Source organism: Lissotriton vulgaris, chromosome 11 (assembly GCF_964263255.1).
Source record: "Lissotriton vulgaris chromosome 11, aLisVul1.2, whole genome shotgun sequence".
In the NCBI taxonomy this organism is placed as follows: Eukaryota; Metazoa; Chordata; class Amphibia; order Caudata; family Salamandridae; genus Lissotriton; species Lissotriton vulgaris.
Window position 1 is genome coordinate 675,123,022 of NC_141699.1, and position 16,701 is coordinate 675,139,722.

The 16,701-nt window shown below is 42.5% G+C and overlaps 1 pseudogene; it reads left to right on the top strand.

Moving 5' to 3' along the window:
* LOC147683323 (uncharacterized) overlaps positions 1–16,701 on the top strand; it is a 136,216-nt pseudogene that overhangs the window by 92,186 nt on the left and 27,329 nt on the right.

Sequence of the window (16,701 nt, forward strand, 5' to 3'; positions counted from 1 at the left end):
TGATTCCCACACTCTGGAAATTTGGCCTTCGTGAGGACTTCATCTCTAGAGTGAGAGGGCTCTGTGACTCCCCCTCGGCGCAGGTCAATTGTGGGTACTTTCTCTCTGACCACTTCCCGGTCTGTAGGGGTACCAGACAAAGTTGCCCACTCTCCCCCTTGGTTTTTCTCCTTGTAAAGGAACCTTTCGCAGAGTCCATGCACCAATCAGATAGGGTAATAGGTATTCCAATGCCTGGAGGTACCTCAACATTGTATCTATATGCAGATGACATGTCACTTAACTTGTCGGCCTTACCCTCTTCCATTCCTGTGGTTTTGGAGATGATTGAAGCCTTTGCAACAGTATTCGGCTATAAAAAGAACTGGTGAGAGAGTGAGGCCTTGCCGTTATTGCCGATCACCACCTGCGCCATCATAGCTGATTACCCATTTCTGTGGAAGAATTCCCACCTTAGATATCTGGGTATTCTAGGAAATAGGGGCCGGGAACGCATGGTGACAGATAATCCGGACCCATTAATGGAGTAAAAGGGATTGGACTTTGCTAATTGGTCCAACCTGAATATCTCTCTCTGGGGACAGGCTCAAGCTGTGATAACAGTTACCTTTCCCTGGATCACATATGTGTTAGGCATGCTTCCCCAATTAATACCCCTGTCGACCTTCTGTCAAATAGATAAGAACATTAAGTCCTTTATCTGGGGCTCAGCGAGACCTAGTCTTGCAATTCCGAATCTCATCATGTTCGCGCTTTATAAAACTTTTCAAATAAATAAATAAATAGTTGCCCATAGATCAGTAGGGGGATTAGGCCTGCCCTCTGTGGAACATTATTGTTTAGCCCTACATTTGGCACAAATGACAAACATGCACCCCTCGGGCCAAGGCCCTCTATTATGGGTTATGATCGAATGCAGACTCCAGGAGGCATTGTTGAGATTACAGGCCCTCTATCCTCCTGGGCCGCCGCCAGCGGCTCCCCCAAACCCTTGATGAAAGCCATGTACCCATCTGGATGTGGGCCTTCAAGTTTTTTTTGCTGGATGTGCATCTTCATGACAAAGCTACCATTTGGAATAAGGCAGGCATTCGCATGGGAGGGACCATGCTTGACTCGGGCCCTTGGTGCAGACCTGGGATTCTGACTCTTATGCACTTGATCTCTGGTGGTGAACTCAAGTCCTTTGAAATGCCATGAGACGAATTTGGCTTGTTGCATACCCAACAATGATAATATATGCAATTATATCATAGTCTGCTGAGCAAATTGTGTCCCCAACCATGGACCATTCCCTGTTTTCTGGTGTTACCTTACCTTAACACTTGGGATCAGTTTGAAGGCATGATGTCTAGATTATAAAAACTCCAGATTTGTCATCTTTATGATCAGCCACAATTTCCTGGCTTCAGGATGACCTGGCAGGTTTGTCTGCAGGTGGCATGTGACTAGGAATACTGGACATAGCTTTTGGAGGCCCTAGTTCGAGAAGTCCATGAGGCACAGATGAAACTCAGTCTTTTTCAGTTCCTTCATTGCTGGCAATGGACCCCAGCACTGCTCCAGGCTGCAAGGTTGCTCCCTCTTTCTACCTGTTGATGATATGATCGTGTGTCCTGTGATATTGTTCTTATTTTGCTGGGCAGTCCCACCATACACCCCTTCCTTCTGGATGTCAGTAGAGCCTACACTCTGGGAATCTATGGGTTTGCCCTCGCCACTTCCAGACCCCCTAGTTCTCCTCCATGACTTATCCGTCATTGGTGAAATGAACCGCCATGCTTGTCGATTGCTCATCACTCCCTTACAGCTGCTAAAATCTGTATTTTGTGACATTGGCGCGCTCCAAAATCGCCATCACATGAGAAATGCCTTGTGGAGATGTATAAGACCGTATCATATGAAAATATAATTTACAATTTAATGGACTGATGGAGCAAGGTTGCACACATAAAGTGACTTGCTTGTATTCAACCCTCTCGAAAATAATATTAATGTACTAACTAACATGTTTTGTCATATTAATATTGCATTACACAGCATATCAGGTATCTAGGGGAAGCTCGACAATGTGCTTTTACTAATTATAATCCGCTTGCATTAAAATGGCTGCTGCTACGTGGGATTTTCTACTGCGCATGCATCTGTCACACTCACGTAACATGCTTGGCGAGAAAACATTTGCTTCTGCGCACTAGAACTAAGATGGCTGTTCTGTGTACTAACGTGCACAAAGCTTGCATTGCTGCTTTGCTAAGCTGTTTGTTTTGCCTAACATCTAATGCAATAGTTGAAATAAAATAATGTGAATAGAGTAAAAAAAAGTGGTATACAGTGCATTCATTTTATTCTGTGTCTCTAAAACTGTTTCTTTTCTATTCTTGCATGTATCGTATTTAGGCCTAAATGTACTGCTGAACTCCATCTTTGGAGAGACTGGGCCTTTACGAAAGAAGCCCTGAGCCACTGAAGCTGTGGCATTGAACCCATGCCAATCTGACATGGATGGCAAGAACTATGAGAAGAGTGAACTCCTCACCCTGCCAGAGGAAGCTGAAATTGAATAATTTGTTTGAATGTCTTATTGTTACATTTCACTACCGGGCGGAATAAAAGTACATTAGGAGATAAAGTTATGGGAGGGAACATTTGAATACATGATTGACAAGTTACCTCATAATAATATGGTGTGATGACTACTCCTCGTCCTTTGTCCAATAAAATTGTGGGATTCACATGTTTGCAACATTTGGGGGTGGTACACTGACCTGGAAAATAGTATCACTAGGGTAGGCTTAGCTAGTTAGATGACCGACTTGTCCGAATAGCTGACCTGTCACTGACCCAACGCACTCAATAGGTGATCGAGAGCAGAGTTGTTGGCGGAGCACTCTGTCAGAAGATTGGATAACCCAATCGGGGTTCCGGGAAAGAGTTCGATGACCCAATTGGGGTTTGACTGTTAGCTGCAGAGAGGGTTTACAATGCTGGCGTTTGAACTTTAGCTGTGGTGCTGGTCTTATCCTGTGATGGTCCTGTCCTGATCCAATTTGGTCCGAAACCTGTCCTGATTCTGATCTGCACCTGTTATTTCCCGCTGGCACCTGTATTTTGGGATTCTTATTCTTTGACTCAGCCCGTGGCCAGGGTTGGTCACCGCACCATTCTAGTTAACTAAAAAGTGTGGGTTTGTCATTGTACTGTTTTCCCTTTTCTCTTTACCCACCCTTTGTCGAAATACTTAATGATATTTCTCTAAAAATTATTGCATATGTTGTTTTGAATCTTTATCATTCTAAATAGAATAAGAAATTATTCATTTCATGGTTTAAAACATTCAAAAGATTTTTCTTAGATAAAGAATTTAAACATTTCCCGAGTTTGTGGTTATTTATAAAATGCTATATGTTATTTATTGCCTATTTTCTTGCTAACTCCCTTGATCCTTTAGGTCTATAGGTATCGATGACTTGGATTGGTAAGACAAATGGTATAGATCCTGAATGGTAAATATAAATTGATTGAGTGTAGGTTTACCTGTTTAAATATATATATAGATATATTGGCCCAGGTGAGTATGTTGAACGGGAGAGCCCGCGCTCTATCAGGACTAAGCAGGTACTTTTCTTCTGATATGGTCCCCTTTTTGCCAGATACCCCCCTTCCCTCATAGTTCATGTACACTCTTGCTTCCTCCTCATTACCATCACTGTACTCACGTCCCCTCCCTCTCCTTCCCCTTCCTTTATTCCCTTCTTTGTACCTTCTGTGTTTCTTCCCTTCTATCTCTCTCTGTCCTTCTTCCCTTCCTCTCTTTACTTTCTTCCTTCTATAGCATATTCTCTCACCCCGCTCTTCCCTTTTCTATCTCTCTTCAATATTATATGTAAGTATTGTTAGCAATTAATGCATGCATCATATTCAACGTTTCTATCTCTGTATGGGTATATGCTGGAATTGCATGTAACTGCATATGCTGTTAATTCTCAATTCATAATTTTATAAATAAAATAACTGATACACAACCTGAACCTTTGGCAGGGAAGCTGAATATATACAACAGGTGTTTGAACTTGAAAAAAGAGGCCATAGACCACATGGCTGTCTGACACTGGCCAAACACGCCAACTAATACTCTGTCAACCAGGGTCCCAGTCAACCAATGAAGTGTCTCAACTAGAAAGGCAATAGAAATAGAACAGCAGGTCTCCCACATCATAATGCCCAATTATGGTCAACAAAGAGCACCAGCCTTTGGGGGCTAAGCATTGTCCATGCTGCCTCTCCTGGGAAAACAGATAATTTTGTAGAAGGCTGACCTACCCTACACTGACAGGGGCAGCTGCTGCAAACATCACACGTGGTTTTTATAATCTTCAAGTATTCTGTTTAGGTGTTTAGTAAAGAACAGTGCCTAATCCTTTCACTAGATATATACCAAGGTATGAATAACCCATTCTTTCTCACGTCAAGGGACAGGTCCACCCACACTGGGGTTTTGCTTCCATTAGCGGGAATGCAACTGACTTAAGCTATTTGATACAGATTCCTTTGTGGGACCAAAAACATCCTCAAACTCTGCAAGACCCTTGGGATTGGGTGAGAAACGTCTGACAGATATAGCAGAATGGCATCAGCATCCAAGACCCCACACCAGTGCGTCCTTTCGCACCTACGCCGCCAGTAGTCCAATCCCCAAGGCAAATAATAGAGGGTACAGCAGAAAACCCTGGCATGTATTCCTACCGAATCTAAATTCTGTTAAAAGCATGCCGTTGACTCTAACTCAGCCACTGGGTCCCTAATATAGCAACCCCAACCAGGTTAGGAATGTCAGGCCAAAGCCCATCTTGCTCAGAACTGCCATCATTATGTCATATATGGCCACTCTCACGAGTCAAATGCTTCAGCTACTTTTTCAGCTGACTTCCTCGGGTGATCCCATCATGCCAGGCCTTCAAACAGCCGTCTAAGACTGGGAATCAATGCCTTGTAAGGCATAAAGCCTGATTGCCTGGGCGCAATAAGTGAATCATATGGTTTACCAAAACCCTCGCCAGTACTTTGGTCTCTATATTATGAAGCAATATTGACCTATAAGAGGTGCAGTCTTCCAGTGTTTCCCCATTCTTTGGATAAGGACAATTGTTGTCTGCCTCAGATTTTGAGATAGGATGCCTACCTTCTTTGCCTCATACAACATGGCTCGAAGCAGTACCACAATCTGGTATCTCAAAAATCAAGGAACTCCATACTGCAGGCCAGATGAGCCTGGAAATTTCAAACATTTCAGCTGAGCTAGGGCCTCAGAAATCTCTGTTTCAGTTATTTCTGCTTCTAGGGACCTACAGGGTTCCTCCATGAGACTGGGAGTCGAGATATCACTGACAAATCTGTCTAAATCTCACACTTTACTTCTGTTGTGTTACTGATAAAGTTCACCTAAATACGTACAAAGTCTTGTGCTATATTGCCGGGCATCACAACCGCATCTCCATCCGCCCCATGCACTGAATGCATCCATCTCTACCTCTCTTCTTTCTTTGCCAACCATGCCAATAGCTTCCCAGCCTTGTTGCCTATCTCATATATCTTACCCTGCCTTACCCTATACTGTGCCCTCGTTTCTTGCTGAGCAAGAGTTCTGTATTTGTTTCTTGTGAATTTTAAATGGTGTGCCAGTTCTGATGACTGAGAAGACACATATTCCAACTCCCACTGCTTCAATCTGGTCTCCATCTCCCTCTGTCCTTTGTCCTGTCACATAAGTGATCAGATGACCATGTATTACTGCTTTATAGTCTGCCCACGGTTCTGTCCTGAGTCCACAGTCTCTGTATTTTTGTTAAAGTAGAAGCCTGTGACCTATATAACAATTTTTCTCTTGTTCCAGTCTATTAGTCCTGCGGGTCAAGTCTGCAGCCCACCCTTGTCCCTAGTACATCTGTCTTGATGGGAGTGACCATGGGAAAGTGATCAGATATACCCATTGACAGAATACTTGTGATTTGAAACTTGCCTAGTTTGTAACTTGGCACTAGGAGGTAATCCAGTTGCAACATAAAGCTCATTTAGCTGGAGCGATAGGAGTACTGTTACACCCTAGGATGTTCCTCCTTCCAAAGATCCGCAATACTCATTGCCCCCACGAATATAGACAGTTGCGTATCCGCTCAGTACTCGCCTCTGGATGCCATGACTCTGTGATGTCACCCCGAAGAGTTAAATTAAAGTCACCTGCAACTATTAGAAGGTCCTCAGGGCTTTTCGCTATTCAGTGCCCCAGCTTGTCAAGCCCACCTGACTGCAGGCCTGGAGTAAAGCACCATGACGCAATCACCAGGCTTTTACCATTCCATCTACAGCTAACCACATCCTGGCATCCGGCTGTATCTACAAAAAAACATCAGGAGAGGGAGGTAGAGTATAGAAGTAGGATTCTTACTCCACAGGCACAGTTACATAAACAAAGGAAATACTACTCGCAGTGAATGGGGAAAGTGTCAACCACAGGGGTGTGGGGGCACTCAGTGTTTTGTAAAATACCCCTCACAGACCAAAAGGCCCCTTGGTGTCATGCTTCATCATAGGGGTCTTCGCACCCCTCTAACGGGATGCGGCGTGCTACGACCTATGACTACGCGGGAGCACTGATAGTATGGACTATGTGTGGTGTATGTTGTGTACGTGGTAGGGGTATTAATGTGAGTGGTGGGATATAGTGAAGGATTAAAAAGTACCTGGCTCGTGGGTGTATCGGAAAAAACTTTATTCACAACTCCGGGCTGGTACTGTTAAAAGAAGTGCAGTGCGAGGTAGTTCTCTGTCGTGACTATGGACAGTACCTCAGGTGTGCGTCGACATGTTTCGGAGCATATGCTCCTTCTTCAGGATAGGGGCACAACTTCCCCACCTTACTCACGTATCTTTATTACTTTATTGTAAATAACAAAAAGTGAAGGACTATTTATAGTGTTTTAATAAAAGATTATAGGCTATAATGTGCCTACAGCGGTTTTTGGCTCAGGACACATGCAATTGCATGACCTGAAAAAAGAAAAAAAAATGGATATGGTTACCCTAATTAGGGTGGCACATACAGGTGCAGTCACCTGGAACACCATTGGCGCAATAGCCCTGTAAAGGAAAGTGAGCCTACAACTATTAGAAGGTCCTCAGGGCTTTTCGATATTCAGTGCACCAGCTTGTCAAGCCCACCTGACTGCAGGCCTGGAGTAAAGCACCATGACGCTATCACCAGACTTTTACCATTCCATCTACAGCTAACCACATCCTGGCACCCGGCTGTATCTATCCAGGACTGTGTAACTAGTAGTGGGAGAGATTCATGGACTAAAGTATCCACGATCCTGGGGCCCGAAGGCAACACCACATTGACCAACAGCTTGTATCTACATCGATTCTGGAACCCACTTTTATTGACAACCAAATGAGTTTCTTGCAACAAAATTATGTGTGTTTAATTTCTAAACAAGTATTTACATACCCCAGCCTGGTTCCGTTTGTTGCTTAGGCAGTTGACATTCCAGGAGAACACCTTTAGGGTCAGCGCTTCCAGACTGCGGTGTGCAGGTTTACTTGCCATATATGTGTAGGTTTTGGTCCACTGTCCATCTATTTTACAAGTAAGCCTCATACTGTTGCCCCTACCCTAAACCCCCTTCCCAGTGACATCAAACAGCAAGTCTAAAACTCCCTGCCTCCCCAGTGCTCAAGGCACCTGTTGCCCCAACATTTTGAACAATTAAGTTAACCAACTATAGAAAAGGCTTTTCTATACCAGTATTGGGAACAACCATTGAACTATCTGTATAAATCATGTTCCCGTGGGCCTCTTCCCTGGTCCCAGGACACTCTATGCCCATGAGTCCATCCACGTTTGTGTCCAGCAATATTGTCTGCTGTCATCGGGGGGCCAATCAGCAAGGCCCACTCATCCTGGTCTACACCATTATCCATGGCCTCATCATCTTCCCTCTCAAGCACTGTCTAACCGTTAGAAGTGGCGAGGGACTGATGGTGCTGTTTGTCCACCACCACGTTTGCCTGTTCGGTCTCTGCTTGATCTTTTGTAGGGCCTGCTTTTAAATACCAAATAGGTTTATGCCTTGCTTTCTGTCTCTGCCATTTCACTGACCTGTTCATCCCCCGGTCTTCCAGAATTGGGTGGCCACATGCCTCCAGCCAGTCCCATACCGCCACTGCAGATGTAAGGAAATGTGAGTCATCATGAACCGTAGATTTGCGGGAGGAGCAATGCATATTTCAAGTACAGCTGCCTCAACTGATGCTTAACTGCAATAAAGGTTTCTTTTTGGTGTTGCACAGCGTTGGTGTAATCCAGGTAGATATTGACAGACCCCCCTCCCACTTGCCAAGGGCCAAGTGAACGGGTCAAGTGTAGGATATTGTTTCTGTCCTGAAAGTTTAGGAGCGGGACACATCCTTAATGACCACTGCCATCATGAGCCTAGGGAGCCAGGCCCAATTCACTCTCCTGTTGGGCTTGCTCCCTTCCCACCCATACCATGGAGTCTGAGGTATGCTCCTTTATCAGTCATAGTTGCCCAGAGTCGACCCAGAGAAGTCAGCATAACTTCGTCCATGTGGCTGCAGACAACAGAGCTCGAGCTCATACAACCAACTCCATGAGTCCCAGGTCACACACCCCTGGAACTCTAGTTTTAGAGACAGAAACATATTTTTGTGTGGCATATTTGGAGGCTTTTTAGTGATTTCCTCAATTATTTTTCACAAGTAAAGTGTGGACCAGGTTTTTTTGGGATAAACTTCACAGTTGCTGCAATAGATTTGGAAACTCAAGACAGAGTGGGTATATTTAATATACCTCCAAGCAAAAACATGGTTATTACAGGGACCAGTAATGAATGAATGTAAAAAAAGCAAGTTACAGGGGACAGGGACCTTACCTCCATGATCCAGTACTTTTCATAATTTATTGAGGCCACCACCGTCACTGGCACCTTGCGACCTACCTTAAAACTGAAGAATATCTTACACCCTCTAATCAAGAATGTACTCTTATTCTATACCCTCTCAGTTAGAGCTATAAAGGAGATGAAGCAGACAAGACATCTATGTTTTTGTCTGCTCCTCACAGACAGTATTTTGTGGGCTTTGCTGAGCTCAATTCTCCTGCCCATTTTGTTATCCAATAGGGGCTCAGGAGAAGGGGATGCTGTGAGTCCATCAGGCGTTGAAAGCGGTGCTGGTTCGCTACTCGCTCCGAGGCTCCCTGCATGTAGATGGGATTGATGCAGTGAACCTCGGAGCGAGTAGCGAACCAGAACCGCGAGTAGCAAACCATCCCCTTCTCCTGGGACTCCGCATCTAACAAGCGCAGTCCCGGTCGTCAATGGAGCCATGAGTAATAAGACTAAATTAATTTTAGCAATCAAACTGAGACCTCTGGCTTTGATCTACTAGGGGAATAGAGAGGGACAATAATTGTGTATCCTCTCCTCAAGTTCTTGTTTTTCGCTCGACCAACCCTTTGGAGCCCTTCAACTGCCCTGTCTCTAGGGCTTTCCATGGTGCCCTCCCCCTCTCTCACCACCGTCCTGAGGAAGACCCCTTTGTAAAGAAGTCAGGAACCTCCGTGTTTTCTGGGGTCGAAACGTCAACACTTTGTTGATTGCCAGTTCAACCAACAGTGATTGTTTTGCTGTGGTAACCCTTTATGGGTACATGGCTATGTATATGCATATATAAAAATTGACAATATGTTTAATCAAAAGGCTGAAAAATAGGCCTTGTTTTGAAACAATTGTTAAGCATTGGCACAATAATGTGTCCCTTTATGCACACCCTTTATCTCCACACAAATCACTTTACCTTATTCCCTTTCTTCCCTCTGGACACTTATTATTTTTGTCTAATAGTTGCCTATATCTGTATAGCATGGTTCCGTGTGATTAAATAACACTGTTAACTAAATAGACAACGTGGTCATCTTGAAATTGCCTTATTTTGATTTGTGTAAATATTGTGTTCTGGTGTGTTTTTGCATGTACTGGGGCTAATTTTTCATTGTAGATAACAAAAAATCAGCATTAGAGATCCAGACAACAGTACAGGTGGGCACTCAGGGCGGGGGTGCATGTCTCTTACCATGCAGTGGACTTTTACGTCCCAACAGTAAACAATCTACACAAAAGTCCAAATCAATTCCAAAATGGGATGATGATTTGTTATCTCCCTCTACTCTAACTAATCTGACTTCATTCATATTTTATCCTTCCCTCCCAATCTCGTCTCCATATATTTTCTAATAATATTAAGATTACCATAAATTTGTTGGGAAGGGCCATTAAGAAGAAGAAATTGAATGATGTTGATATTTTAATTAGTACTCATGAAAACCAGGAAAAAGGAAATTGTGTTTAATTACTTTTCTTTCATTATGTAAGGCAATGTTTAAGACATTGATTGATCAAATAGGTATCCTGAAAACATTACAAAGGAAATTAATCACCTGAACAGTGTTCTAAGGAAGGAGATGACATAATTAACCAAGTGATTTTATAGGGGCAAAGAACAGTTTTCAAAGTTAGGCACATGAGAGAACCCTTGCTGTCGCCTAAGACTGTTCCTCCAAACAAGAAGTCTGTGTGTATTAGGATTCAAGTACAGAAAGATCTTTAGATAGTCCATTGAAGGACTGTGTTAGAAAGTGATGCTAGAAGGAAGAAAATGGAATGAGTGGTTGAAAAAGATAAGTGGTCTTTAATATCAGACTTTTTGAGCATTTCTTTGAGATCAAGAAATAATTCATAAAGCTAGACTGAAGATACATATATGTGGAGTTTAAGTATGGTAAAACTATACTTGCCTATTTACACTTACCTTCATTATGTTTTGCTAGTAGATATTTTGGCAATGATATTGATGTAGGATGACAATTAATACCCCATTTTTTGGTAGTATATCACTAATTGATTTCTCCTTTGTAACGTATATTCTGTGGCAGTGGCTAGTTAGTTTTAAAATCATACCAACAGATACATTTCATTATTACTTCAAAGTTTTGTTTGGGTCTATCAAATGAGATTGAATCTTTGATTTTTCAAAGTCCATTTTTTTTCTTCATTTAGCTTAGGCAGATAATCAAATGTGGGACTAATCTTGTGTTTTTTAAATAATACTAATTTACGTATGTGCCAGGAGAAGGTTTAAATCCCGTCAATGATTTGGGGCACATAATTATTCTTCTCAGTAAGGTCAGCACGGATATAATAATCCCATTGGTAATATCATTGTCAATCATATGACTATCACAAACAATACCACAATGTAGCCTAGATACGAAGTGGAGTTGATAAAAGCAGTACGATAAATGTAAATGGTCACAGCTTGAACCATCACATCATGGCAATGTCTGGTCCTCCTTAAGCGAAAAGTAGAGCTGCACAGGGTTCCAAATATCTCTGGGTTGCAAGGTGAGACGGAGCAGCAAAGTGTTAATGTAAGCTTACATCCAGCTTAATAAAACAAAATCATGTCCTTCATCCAAAGTGTAATTGTCAGCAGTAAGCACCTGCCCGACCACAGCAACCCTTCTCTTAACCATGACCAACAGCATGGCACTGAATCACCGAGACAAGATCTGAATATCTTTCACATAGCCATATCATGCAATAAAGGGTACGTTTGCACCATGTGCCGAATCATAAGGTCAAATTGATTTCATAACCTCTGACTAAAACTCAGTGATATGTGGTATGTGTGTAACACCAGGCCAAGTGCAGAAGATAATTAAACAATTGAACAATAACTACATTTTGTGTCCACTTCATGTTCGAAGTCCCTCAGACCTAGAGGAGGGTAAGAATAATGTTGCATTGATATAAACTATAGAAGCCTAAGCTTACTCCCAGAGCAGGGGTCTCCAAAAGAGCTACTTAGGGTCAATAAAATCCATCCTGAGCTACTAATCTTATTAAAATTTTAATAGTGACCACATCAGACAAGATAACATAGTAATGAAATGCAAGATTGCCAGTCGTCATCACCTCAATGCACCAGGCTGGGTTGCAGGAAGTGATGTAAAAATGAATTGTGAATGTGAACTGCTTCTACATGAGTATCATGTTATTAATATTTGTAAGAAATCTCTCCAAGTGGCATGGTGTATCACTCAGATATAAGTTTTAAATATATTTTGAAATTCAACCATTGTTCTCCAAACATCAGCTTATGAGTTCTGAAAAGACACTCATTTACATCTCGAACACACACTGTTCAATTTTGGTATACATATAATAATTCAACAAAGCAAAACTTCTAATTCAGCAGGCTGGGCTGCACACAGGAAAACTATTTACAGGTAGTTAGAGACCTACCAGTAGCTTGCAAGCTACTCATTAGAGAAGCCTGCTTTAGAGAGACGCCTTTAATGTGGGAGCAGCAATAAAACCATAGTTCATCAGTCAAAGGGGGCTATTGATCCATGTCCTAGAAGCGTCTTGCCCACTGGAACGAAGAATCCACAGTTATCAGGGAACTTGCAGGCATGAGAGTCAAGATCTTGGAAGTTTGTCGTGAAGATAAGCTGTGCAAGTAACATTATTTACTTGGGTTTCTGTGGAACCCAGAGGACGAAAATATAGAAAGCGCCTAACAACTGAGGTCTGTGCAGGTAACAGCGGTGGGGCGGTGGGGCAGTGTCAGGGGGGATTCCAAGGGACGATGCTGAGGGAAAACTTACTATTTATTTAATTTCGCCTTAGCATCCCCTCTTACATGGCCCCACCGCCCCACCACTGCTACCAGCACGGACCGTGGCTGGCGCCTAACAGTGCAGTTTTTCAGTGTTCTTGACCTGTGTGAGCTCCAGGAAGGTAAAATCCAGGAAGATATCGCCCATACACGCTAATCTTAATTTTGGTAGCAGTGCATGCGCCATAGGCTCAGGTGTGTCGGGGAGTGCAGAATGACCCTTCAGTGGAAGGAATATATATTGTTTATTATTCAAGATATTCAAAATATGTTATATTTAGGAAAAAACACAAAATGTACTGCTAAAATGTTTTAATATCTTTTATAGGTAACAATTATGAATGTCACATTGTTTATTCAGCTCTTCTGAGTTACTCCTCGTCCCAGGCCTAACTATTTAGGTGTCCCAGCCCTGGATACAGGCACCTTTTAGCCCTTTAATTCTCTTCTCCTTCTCTCTTCACGACTTCTCTCTACCAAGAATGTGAAGCCTGTGACCAACTAACAGAAAATTGTGTGATATATCTAGTGAAAGAAGAAACGCATTGTCCTCCACTCCAAGGAAGGAGTAGTGGGGAATAGGACCAGGACAGGGAAGAGTAAGACCAAGTGTAATGATGATCACCAGTAAGTCATACGAGAATTTCTTCTATGTCTCTCTTCCTTGTCCATTTCCTAACTATTGAGGAGGTAGGATTGTAAAAATCAGAGCACATCAAACTTCAAATGCTCTATACGTGAAACATAGGCACAAATCAATTAAAAAGGAATTTTCACATATTAATGGGACTCAATAAACAGTACCAAAAGAATTTGCTAAAATTAATAACCTGAAGTTTGTAATGTTGGATAGAAGCATCAAGGGTAGCCCAGGTAGAAGCACTGCAAAGATCAGTAATTGTAAACCACAGACAACCACCCAAACGGCAGCATTTCCCATAAGGGAACACCCTAATACAGCTGAACGAATAAGAGAGCTTGCTAACTCATGCCACAAATACTGAAGATACACCCAATGAACAATAATTGAAACAGATGGATTAGTTCCCTGGTGGTTGCACCAAACCTTACAATTAAGGAGTCAGATTTATGGAACTGTGATGTGTGCTGTAAGCAAATTTGAAAAGCTCTTCCAAAGTCCAGAAGGTTCAGGAAATTTACCGCATCTGAAGTACAGAGTTCAGAAAGAATGAATCCCTGTTTGAGTTGAAAGTTATACAACATCTAAGGTAGAAAATTATGAGAAAGAAATACGACTTTTCAGACCACCATCCAGGGGGCAATGGAGCAAGCAGGGGCTAATGGCATTAATGAGTGGTTTGGGCCCTTTGCCTCTCAAGTACTGGGATCTGTCCTTCTGTGGCTTTGCAAACTGGGGGCCTGAATCACAAAAATAAAGTTAGACCTGAAGTTTACTTTTAGACCTCAAGTCTACCTTTGGTGTTCACAAAGGGACTTGTAAATAGTGTCTTTATACCTAGAAACTTCTGCACTCAAGGTGGAATTCCCACAGCCGGGGCAAATCTCCACACTCGGGAAGTAGCATATGACAATCAAAGAACAAGGCAGACAGAGGAGCAGACCTCTATACATGGAGGCAGAACCCAACAACTTGACATGTACTACATGTAGTATTACTACAAACATTAGTACCAAATGCCAAATGTAATGAAACACAATGTAGTATCAAGACTCTGCCTGGTCCATTTGTGTTTGATTAACTCAGCAACAGCTGTGTTTCAAATGTGAGGGGGCTGGAGTTGACAAGCAACACCCACCCCTAAAACAGTGCAGAAAATTCCAATAATACACATTACCAAGTATATCATCATATTGCCCTACAAGAGGCAACTGGAAGATTAAAATAAACTAAATATGTTACAACATCTCTTCTTCAGTTGCAAATATTATAATGACTTATCTGTCCTGTATTGTCTTCCACAATCTGCTCAAATGTGATGTTAGTCACAAGCCCAAATCTCAAATCAAACCTCACATTTTCCACATTGTACGAAACGCTTCACATACACCTCTGAATGGCAATAATCTAACAGCACATCATAGCTTGTCTGAAAATATAAATTAGGAGCAGACTGAAACCAACCCTTTCATACCTTTCAACATGCCGCTGAATGTGTGCAAGTGTTTGCCCCTTGTCATGCAAATGATCCGAGGAGGAGAAGAGCTGAGTAGATTTTCAGGCAAAGGATTTGCATCTGTGGGATGTTCAGTCAAAATGTTACCTCCAGATTCCGTTTCCCACCTGAGGTCATCTTGGATATGATTTGTGAGCGGGAGCAGAATCTTTATTCTGTAACATGACACTTTCATGCTATCCCAGGCTATGTGAATATTGCAGCATTTTTTGCAACTGGGTAGTTTCAGAGGGGGTCCAGTGACATTGTGGGCATTTCCAAGTCAAGCCAGTCCCGATCCTTTCACCAGGTTCGGAGCTGTATAAATAGCAGAATACATTTCTACATAGCCATGCCACATACACTGGCAGAAAGGCAAATGTTTGTTCATGATTTTTACCTGTTTTCCTGCTTACCATGTTGGGTAGGTGAAATTGATTGCACTCATGTGGAGCTTTAATCACCTCACCATACAACACACATCTTCAGAAACAGACATTACTGGCACTCCTTCAAAGTGCTGGGTGTGTGTGATGCCAGTGGCTGCTTCACTGAAGTGTATGCTGTGTTCCTGGCAGTACACACAACAGCTTCTTATTCCATTGCCCACTACCTGGCAGTGGGGCAATTTTGGAACATGTTGATTATGCGCCATACATGTCTAGTATGTTTAAATGTTGCTTATATATCCACGGCTACACCAAATGACTAATAGTCCTACCATATACATGGCTCCAACAGACGTTACATGTAGCTTTGCAGACAAAATGTACTATACAGATGTGAGAGGGCCATTTGCTAATTTTTGTTATTTTCAATCTCAGGTGATGTATTGTATGCACTCTCTCCTCATCTTGTCACACCTTACAGACGTGCGACCACTGTCCCTCAGCACAGGTACAAAAGGGCACATATTTATACATGAGCCGTGATAGAGCACACTTTTGGTCTCCTAACGATGTGATTCTGATGTCCTGACCATACATGGTATGCTGCTGTACTCCCCTGAAGTTTTGTGCATTATTGTGTCTTACACAACATTGCAGTACATCAAGACTTACACATACCTCCGAACCCTCACCAAGGTCTGAATCCAGGGACAAGCTGGTTGACACTTTTTTCTCTAGAGCCAACAGTTATGTTACAGCCTTTATGTGGTTTCACAGTATGTTGTCAATGATGATTGGCGGAAAATTAACACTCTGTCAAGAAATTCCATCCTGAGATTACTCTGTATGCCTTTCATAATGGATCTAAACAGCAGCTGTCATTAGGATTTGAAAGATGGGTCAGGTAAATCTTTACTTTATGTGTTTGCAATCCGTCAGGGCAACAGAGTAAATAACTCCATTGCCTTAGGAGAGTAAAGGTCACTGAAGGTGTGAGATGTTCCCTGGACCGGTGGACATCTCCACCATTATCTGCAACAGGTGTTACGATGCGTCATGTCCATGGCATTGTGAACAGGATCGAAACCTACGGATAAGTTTCATTCATTTCATTTCATTTCATTTCATATGTTTAAGCCAAGTAAGATTGCAAATATAGCAAAGAGGCGTCATCTTTTGATCAATGGGCAACATAAACAACAAACAATCAGGCCTACCCCATGGCTTTCAGGTGCCTTGCTGTGAGGCTTATTGTCTCTTTTTTAATGGCCCATGCAAACAAATGTTACATGGGGGGTGAAAGGAAGTGTTGGCTACTTACTTGTCTACTCACTGTACATTGTAGGGACAACTAAAGATCAAAAGACACACAGTACCTGCTGGTGTAATTTATTGGAAGTTAATGTCAGAGCTGGAGA